The sequence below is a fragment of the Bubalus kerabau genome, chromosome 13 (genome assembly GCF_029407905.1).
Source record: "Bubalus kerabau isolate K-KA32 ecotype Philippines breed swamp buffalo chromosome 13, PCC_UOA_SB_1v2, whole genome shotgun sequence".
NCBI lineage: Eukaryota > Metazoa > Chordata > Mammalia > Artiodactyla > Bovidae > Bubalus > Bubalus kerabau.
In genome coordinates, this window is record NC_073636.1 from 70,903,054 (window position 1) to 70,912,525 (window position 9,472).

At 45.5% G+C, this 9,472-nt stretch overlaps 1 non-coding gene across 1 annotated transcript; it reads right to left on the reverse strand.

Moving 5' to 3' along the window:
• Nucleotides 1–2,002: 2,002 nt before the first annotated feature.
• Nucleotides 2,003–2,075, reverse strand: TRNAG-CCC (transfer RNA glycine (anticodon CCC)). The gene has a single exon. It is a non-coding gene; the product is annotated as a tRNA-Gly (tRNA).
• Nucleotides 2,076–9,472: the final 7,397 nt, after the last annotated feature.

The following is a 9,472-nucleotide window of genomic DNA, read 5'->3' on the forward strand; positions in this document are numbered from 1 at the left end:
TACTGGATGGGAGTGCCGAGTGGAGGAAATTAGCAAAGAACACCATGGAGGAGGATGCGTTTGGAATCCAACACACCAGAGAGTTCCAATCCAGGCTCTGCTCTTTGGAGAGACTGGAGAAGTCTCTTTTCCTCTCTGAGTTTCAGATTGCTAATTTATCAAATGAGGATTATAGCCACATGTTGCTTTAGGGGTTTCGAGGAGGCTGACCTAAGTCAATGGATGTAATACCACTGGAACAGTGGCTGGCGCGTAGTAGGTATTCATCCAAGGGTAATTCCTTTCTTGTCCTCTTTCCCTCTTCTCTTGATTTTCTTTGACAAATGACATAGATTGTGATTTTTAGAAAGCTTGTGACTAAATAGCAAACAGGACACAAAGGACATAATCACAGAGAAGCTGAAATGGGGACATTATTGATTTAATTCTTTAATGTTAAAAACATTAAGCTTCTGAAAGAGTCTTTCAATCAAACATATTGTGTGGTTCCAAAAGCCGCAGCAGGGCGAGCACGGCGCCTGCTGTTTCATGTCACACTGCGAACCTGCATGGCCGGGTTGTTCCCAGGAGAGTAGTGAGTGCAGAGCCACAGCTGGGCCTCGCCGCACCCGCTGCGGGCCCGTGTTCTTTCCTCCTTGCCTTCCTTGGAGCGTGGCATCTGAACTCTTGAAGACCATTCTAATGCCTCGACGCCCAACAAAAGGCTTCTGTGCTGGCTGACCTAAAAACAGCCGGACCAAGGAATGAATGAAGGTAGGAACGCGAGCTTCCCAGGTCTTGGAGCCCAAGGGGAGTTTCCTCCCTTTCCAGCATGACTAGGGTCCCATGGCCGTGGTGCGCGGGACTGGCTGGGTTTGCTGAGGGGCCCTGTGTCCTGTGTGGGGTAGAGCGGCCTGCTCCCCTCTGCCAGCCTGTGCGCTGGGGCTGTGTAAGTAGCTGCTCTCAATTCACGTCGCCTCCAGGTTCCTCCAGGCTGCAGCCCTTTGCCCGATCCTCTGGTCCTCGGTTTCAGGTGCTCTCAGGCCCCTACATTCACATTTTGGCTCCACACCTAGTTCCCACCCTTAACTGCAGCCGGTCTCCTGGAGCTGGGCTTGATCTCACCCAGCTTTTCTTCAGGACATGACTTCTAGCCTCTGTGCCGGCTACATACCCCGCTTCCACCTGGGGTTCCCTATCCCCCACCTCCTCCCCAACCAGAGCATTCAGGAGTCAGATCTTCTGCAGTTGGCTGATCTGGAGTTGGGTCCTGATTCCAGCACTTACTGTGTGCATGCACTGAGGTATGTTTGTCTCTTTGAATTTCAGGGAAAGAACTGAGCCTCAGAGGGCAACAGCCATCACTCATGGTCACACACTGGATCCTTTTTTTTTTTTTGCATGTCAGAAATGCATTTTTTATTTGAAAGCAAGTTAGGTTTTTAAGCCAATGAGTTTAGTATATAAATTTGATTTTGTTTTTATGCAGAATAATAAGATTTCCCCCATTGATCTTCCATGCGAAGGGTGTTACGGGCCTGAAGGAAGAGTCTTTTGCACACATTGCGTGTATCTTATGTGTAGGGTGTGAAGTGAAAGCTGCTCAGTCATATCCGAGTCTTTTTCAACCCCATGGACTGCAGCCCAGCAGGCTCCTCTGCCCGTGGGATTTCCCAGGCAAGAACACTGGAGGGGGCTGCCGTCTCCTTCTCCAGACGTGTGGGGTTTGGAAACCAGTGTAGTGCTTCCACACATCAATTAGGTCAAGTGACACCACGTGTTAAAAAAGGGATAAGAGGAATGTTCTGTTAATCAGATTTAAGAAGCAAGCATGACACAAAAACTGCAGTTAAGACCTAGTGAGTAACTTCAGTTAGGGCACCGCAAACTATATGGAATAACAGGTTTGTGAAACTAGTGTGGACCACACATTGTATTCCATTTAAAAAAATATTTATTTATTAGGCTGTGCTAGGTCTTAGTTGCAGCATTCGAACTCTTAGTCGAGGCATGTGTGATCTAGTTCCCTGACCAGGGATTGAACCTGGGCCTCCTGCATTGGGAATGCAGAGTCTTAGCCACTGGACCACCAGGGAAGTCCCCCACACATGGGATTCTGTGAGACCCGGAATCCCAGACCCCCGACACTAAAGCCAACACATTCCCTAAACAAGAATGTTCTTTCCATCTTAAATCCTAATGGGCCTCTTCTCCCCTCCTCCCTCCCCTTCCTCCTTTTTTTTTTTTCCAGATGAGAATGAGCCATTTCCAGGGCTACTCTCAGCAAATGAAGTTTCTAGCTATATGATCTTGGGCAAGCCAGTTACTCTGTGTTTCAGTTTCATCTTCTATTACATGAGGAAGACAGTGGTATTCAGTGTGGTAGGATCTATCTACTGCAGGGTCTTGTCTGGGCACCTGACTGGTCTGTTGTGTGGGTCATTGAGGCCAAGGGTCCTGCCTCACTCTCCAGGTCCTGTTACTCTTTCCCATCAGCTGGCTGTCTGGTAGTTGACTTGTCTCACCAACACTTACTTGTATCTGCTTGAGTGGATGGAGGTCTTCTGGGGTCCTGCTTCTTCCCAAATGGCCCTCATTTGAGGAGGGCAGCTCACTAAGTGACATTCTCCAGGGGCCTGGGAAATATACGTCCCATTCTGCCCTAGCTTGTGAGGCTGACCCTGTCCCCTTCGGAGCTAAGATTTTCCTCATAGAGCTGGCTGCCACCTTCGCTAATTCTTTCTTTCTTCTGTCCTTTTTCTTTCTTTCTTTTTTTCCTTCCTTCCTTCCACTGTGCTGGGTCTTAGTTTCGGCACACCCCATCTTCATTGCCACGTGTGGGATGTTCTTGGTTGCAGTATTCCGGATCTTTAGTTGAAGCATCTGAACTCTTAGTTGAGTTTTGTGGGATCTAGTTCCCTGACTGGGGCCCCCTGCATTGGGAATGCAGTCGTAACCACTGGGCCACCAGGGCAGTCCCCACTTTGGCTGCTTCTTTGAGGCTTTGGCACTATTGTATGACTGGGTATCATCCTTTGGATACATGGTGTGGGTGTGTAGTTAGGAATCACTACACCCACCTCTCCCACTCCCCTGCCCCCCGCCCCCTCCCCGCTGAGAGCAGCAGCCCCACGGGATTCGGGAGACTGGAGCTGCAGTACTACTGTAAATCAAGCTGACTCTGGAGCCCATCTTGATTTTGGACACAAGCAGTAGCGAGTGGTAGCTGGAAGTTCAATTCACTGGCTCAGTTGTGTCAGACTCTGAGACCCCATGGACTGCAGCACGCCAGGCTTCCCTGTCCATCACCAACTCCTGAAGCTTGCTCAAACTCATATCCATTGAGTTGCTGATGCCATCCAACCATCTCATCCTCTGTCCTCCCCTTCTCCTCCTGCCTCCAATCTTTCCCAGCATCAGGGTCTTTTCCAATGAGTCAGTTCTTCACATCAGGTGGCCAAAGTATTGGCGTTTCAGTTTCAGATCACAGAAAAAGCAAGAGAGTTCCAGAAAAACATCTACTTCTGCTTTATTGATTACACCAAAGCCTCTGAGTGTGTAGATCACAACAAACTGTGGAAAATTCTTTAAGAGATGGGAATACCAGACTGACCACCTGCCTCCTGAGAAATCTGTATGCAGGTCAAGAAGAAACAGAACTGGACATAGAACAACAGACTGGTTCTAAATCAGGAGAGTACGTCAAGGCTGTATATTGTCACCCTGCTTATTTAACTTGTATGCAGGGTACATCATGAGAAACGCTGGGCTGGCTGAACCACAAGCAGGAGTCAGGATTGCCGGGAGAAATATCAATAACCTCAGATACACAGATGACACCAGCCTTATGGCAGAAAGTGAAGAGGAACTGAAGAGCCTCTTGATGAAGGTGAAAGAGGAGAGTGAAAAACTGGCTTAAAGCTCAACATTCAGAAAACTAAGATCATGGCATTCAGTCCCATTACTTCATGGCAAATAGATGGGGAAACAATGGAAACAGTGAGAGACTTTATTTTCTTGGGCTCTAAAATCACTGCAGATGGTGACTGCAGCCATGAAATTAAAAGATGCTTATTCCTTGGAAGAAAAGCTATGACCAATCTAGATAGCATATTAAAAAGCAGAGACATTACTTTGCTGACAAAGGTCCATGTAGTGAAAGCCATGGTTTTTCCAGTGGTCATGTATGGATGTGGGAGTTGGCCTATAAAGAAAGCTGAGCATTGAAGAATTGATGCTTTTGAACTGTGGTGTTGGAGAAGACTCTTGAGAGTCCCTTGGACTGCAAGGAGATCCAGCCAGTCAATCCTAAAGGAAATCAATCCTGAGTGTTCATTGGAAGTTACAGCCTAGGTGGAACTTGACCTCTGGCGGGAAACAGAAGGTGCTTGGGCTTCCAAGGATGCTCCAGTGAGGCCCCAGCTGGCCTGGCTTGGTGGAGTGTGGGCTGCTCTAAGGGAGAAGGGCACTCAGTGTTCTTATGTCCCTATCAGTCCACTGGGCTGAATGCTTGGTGACCAGCATCCTTGGGGTTTTCGTGGCTCCTGGCTTCCCTCTGCCCACCTCCACTACCAATGGGCTCAGTCTGTTCGCTGGGAACACTGTCAGATGAAAAAGACGAGCAAGTCATCTTTTGTACGTGTGTCCACGTTGCTTCGGAGAAGACAATGGCATCCCACTCCAGTACTCTCGCCTGGCAAATCCCATGGGCCAAGGAACCTGGTGGGCTGCAGTCCAGGGGGTCGCTAAGAGTTGGACATGACTGAGCAAATTTACTTTCACTTTTCACTTTCATGCATTGGAGAAGGAAATGGCAACCCACTCCATTGTTCTTGCCTGGAGAATCCCAGGGACGGGGAAGCCTGGGGAGCTGCCATCTATGGGGTCGCACAGAGTCGGACACGACTGAAGTGACTTAGCAGCAGCAGCCACATTGCTTGGGAACTAAGGTGTATATCCTGTACTGGCATCTACGCTTTAGCCAGGCTCCCCCCTCCCCAGCCCTCCACCCCAGCTCATCACTGGCCAGGGTCCCCAGCAGCCACTCTCTGATCACTCAGAAAGGAGTTTGGCAGCTCTTGGAAGACCAGAGCAACTAGACCATTTGCTTTTGTAATTTCATCAAATAAAAGGGCAGGGACTACATTGCAACAAAGTTCATTCCCTGCTTCATTCTCAGAATAATGTGTCTGGAAATGAATTAGAAGCTGATTTGACACGGATTTTAAATGAAAAGGTCAAAGGCATTGCAACTCAAAACATTCCTCCCTCTTTAGTCAGGCCTGACAGCCTGTGACAAGAGCCTCCCAATGAGGGAGGTGAAGAGACACTAGTGCTCCTGGGCCAGGCAGGTGGCAGGTGCTTCCAGCTGCTTCCTCTCTGTGAAGTGGGCGTTGCTCTGATGAGCGATCCTAGCTTACAGATGAGGAAAGCGAGGCCCAGAGAGTGTATGTTATCTATTGCCGCATAACGAATTCCCCCAGAACTTAGAGGCTTAAAATAACAACTATTTATCATCCCATGTGGTTTCTGCACCCTGGAATCTGGGGGTGGTGGTTTAGTTGCATAGTTCCAATTTAGGGTTTTTCATGAGGTTGCAATCAGGATGTCGCCTAGGCTGTGATCATCTGAACACGTAACTGTGGCTGGGTGAACTGCTTTCAGGATGGCGTTCTCACATGGCTGTTGGCAGGAGGCCTCAGTTTCTCACTGTGCGGTACTGGTGAGGCCTCCTCCACAGGGGCCCTGAGGGTCAGTTGATTTCCACCAGGGCTGTGATCCAAGGGAGAACAAGGGGAAGCCACATGCCTTTCCATGAACTAGCCTCAGAAACCATATACCATCCTGGGTGCGTGCTCAGTTGCTGCAGTCATGTCCGACTCTTTGTGACCCCATGGACCGTAGCCCACCAGGCTCCTCTGTCCGTGGGATTCTCCAGGCAAGGATACTGGACTGGGTTGCCATGCCCTCCTCCGGGATCTTCCCAACCCGGAGACTGAACTTTATCTGCCTGCGTCTCCTGCATTGCAGGCCGATTCTTTACCCAGTGAGCCACCTGGGAAGCCCCATGAACCATCACTTATGCCTTATTCTGTTGGGCACACAGACTCGCCATGATGCAGTGAGGGAGGGGAATGCACATGTCCATCAGGAGACAGGGACCACTGGGGGTTTTCCTGGAGACTGGCTACTGCAGAGACTAGTAACTGGGCTATCAAGCGGAGAGACGGAACTTCAGTCAGGAACCCACGGCTCCCCTGCAGCATGGGCAGAGGCCTTGGAGGGACATTCAGATAGGCGACACATTCAGTCATTTGTCTTTTGCCCGTTCTATCGAAAAACTGGAAACATACTGATGGTTATTATTTGTCAGGGTATGGCAAAATTGTCACTTTCATCCACTGTAGGTGGAAGTATGATCAAAGTTTAAACTTTTCTTACATCTCGAATCAAGTGTCCTCATTATAAGACTATTATTTATATATATAATACAAATGATATATAATATATAGTATTTTTATATAATTATATTCTATATATATTCACACACACTGAAACACTTACAATACATACACAAGGTTTTGTAGCAGTATCCTTTATAATAGGGAAAAATTGGAGACAAATCTGAGATTGGTTAAGTATGTGTTTATTATAATAGAGTAGTATACAGTCATGAAATAGACAAACATATAAGCCAGGATATATTGTTGAATGGCCATAGCATGTCATAAGACCATATATATAATGTGCACATATGTATATATGTATATATACTAGAATTCCATTTATGTATTGTACATAAAACATAGATATCTGTATTTTTTATTATATTATCTTTGTTTTTTTAGATTTTTATTTTATATTGGAGTATAGTTGATTTACAATGTTGTAAATATACATATATATGTATATATACATGTATATATATATATTTTTTCAGATTATTTTCCGTTATAGATTATTACAAGACGTTGAATATAGTTCCCTGTGCTATACAGTAAATCCTTGCTGCTTATCTATCTTATGTGTAGCAGTTTTTATCTGTTAATCCCACACCCCTAATTTGTTTCTTCCTCCCCACTTTCCCCTTTGGGAAACCTAAGTTTATTTTCTATGTCTGTGAGTCTGTCTCTGTTTTGTATATAGATTCATTTGTAATATTTTTTAGATTCCACATATAAGTGATACCATATTTGTCTTTCTTTGACTTACTTCACTTAGTATGATAATCTCGAGGTTCCTCCATGTTGCTGCACAGGGCAATATTTCATTTTCCATGGTGGAGTCATATCTCACTGTACAGATATATCACGTCTTCTTTATCCGTTCATCTGTTAATGGGCACTTGGGTTGTTTCCATGTCTTGGCTATTGTAAATCATGCTGCTATGAATGTTGGGGTACATGTATCTTTTTGAATTAGAGTTTTCATCTTTTTGGGATATGTGCCCAGAGTGGGATTGCCGGGTCGTATAGTAACTCTGTTTTTGATTTTTTAAGGAATCTCCATATTGTTCTTCATGGAGGCTCTACCAGCTTACATTCCCACTAACAGTGTAGGAGGGTTTCCTTTCCCCACACCCTCTCCAGCATTTATTATTTATTGACTTTTCAGTGGTGACCATTCTGACTGGTGTGAGGCGATTCCTCATTGTAGTTTTGATTTGCATTTCTCTAATAATTAGCAGTGTTGAGCAATCAATACAATATTATTAACGACGCTACAGACATTATTCAAATTTCATCAGTTTTCCCACTAGTGTCCTTTTTTGGGTGCAGGATCCGATCTAGGACTCTACATTGCATTTAGTTGTAGTGTTTTCTGTATTTTCTCTAATCTATGAGAGCTTCTCAGGGTTTTTTTTTTGGCGGAGCGGGGGTAGGGCGGGGAGGGAGGAGTCTTCATAACCTTGATTGCTTTTGAAGAGTACCGGCCAGTTCTTTTGTAAATGACTCTCAGTTTGGGTTTGTCTGGTATTTTCTCATGATTCAATTGAGTTTGCATTTTTGGCAAGATATCACAGAGGTCACAGAGGTCAGGTGCTTCCCAGGTGGGAAGAACTAGTAAAGAACCTGCCTGCCAATGCAGGAGATATAAGAGATGCAGGTTTGATCTCTGGGTTGGGAAGATACCTTGGTATAAGGCATGGAAACCCAGTCTAGTATTCTTGCCTGGAGAATGCCATGGACTGAGGAGCCTGGTGGGCTACAGTCCATAGGGTCACAGTCTTGGACAAGACTTAAGTGACTTAGTATGCACACCCAAAGGTCATCTGTGACCCTCTCAGGACATCGTATCACAGATGTTGAAATGTCTTTCAAACCAGTGTCTCTGCTAGGTTTCTTCACCATGAAGTTACTATTTTCCTGTTTATATTTAATAAATATCTTAGGGGAGATACTTTGAATTTATGCAAATATCTTCTTTGTACTTTCAGTGGTATTTAACTTGTGACAGTTATTACCTTGGAGTTTGCCTGCTGGTGATTTTCTATTTCCAGCATTCTTTCTACATTTATTAAATGATATTCTTCTGCAAGGGAAAGCTGTATCTTTCCCCTAGTTTATTCAATGATTTATTTATATCAATGTGGAAAACATGTTTTAAAAATCTGCTTTTTATGACACTCATACAAATGAAAAATCTTGAATTCTGAGGGTTTCTTCTTTCCAGAAAAAAAAGAACCAGTAATATTTGGTGAAACAATTCCCTATCATGCAGGGCAAGAGAAAGCAGGGGCTTTGAGGGGAGAGAGCCTAGCCTTGGGGACCAGAACAGAGCAAGGGCCTCCTTGCAGCATAGGGATTCTTAATCTCATTTTTCAAATGATGAAATGCCTCAGATAAGTTAATTTTTGAAATGATGCTGAAGCCAAAGCATTAGAACCCACATCTGTCTAAGACTCACATGCATTCCACTATCAGTCAGATAATGGAAGGAGCTAAATTTGAAAGTCCCTGGAGTTGTGCACCTATGAGGTCCCCAACTATACTGAGCCATAACCCCATTTTCCCTTCCTTGGGAGACTCACGCTGGAGACTCATGGCTCAGGGGCAGTCTCAGCTGCTGTTCTACAGACTCGCCCTGTCTGAGTCTCAGAGATAAGGTTTCCTTTTATAGAGCCTTTCAGCTCTTCCCCACCTGAGCAGGACTCCATTTGACTGCAGTTCTCATCTGCCCATAATTTAATTCTTCAGCACAAAGAAATGACAAATTAATTGTGTGTGTGTATGTGTGTGTTTCTGATGGTGGTGGGGTTGTGAGAAGGAACCAGACAAAACACCCTCCAAATTGGTGACCAATTCAAATCCCATTGTTCTTAGGACTTCCCTGGTGATCCAATGGTTAAGACTGCCTGCTTCCAATGCAGGGGACCTGGGTTCGATCCACGTGCCACACTGTGGCTAACTCAAACAAAGAAAAAAAATAGCCCCCCCCAAACAAAAACAAAGAACAAATGCCATTGTTCCCAGCTGTCATGTCCCTCAGGCTT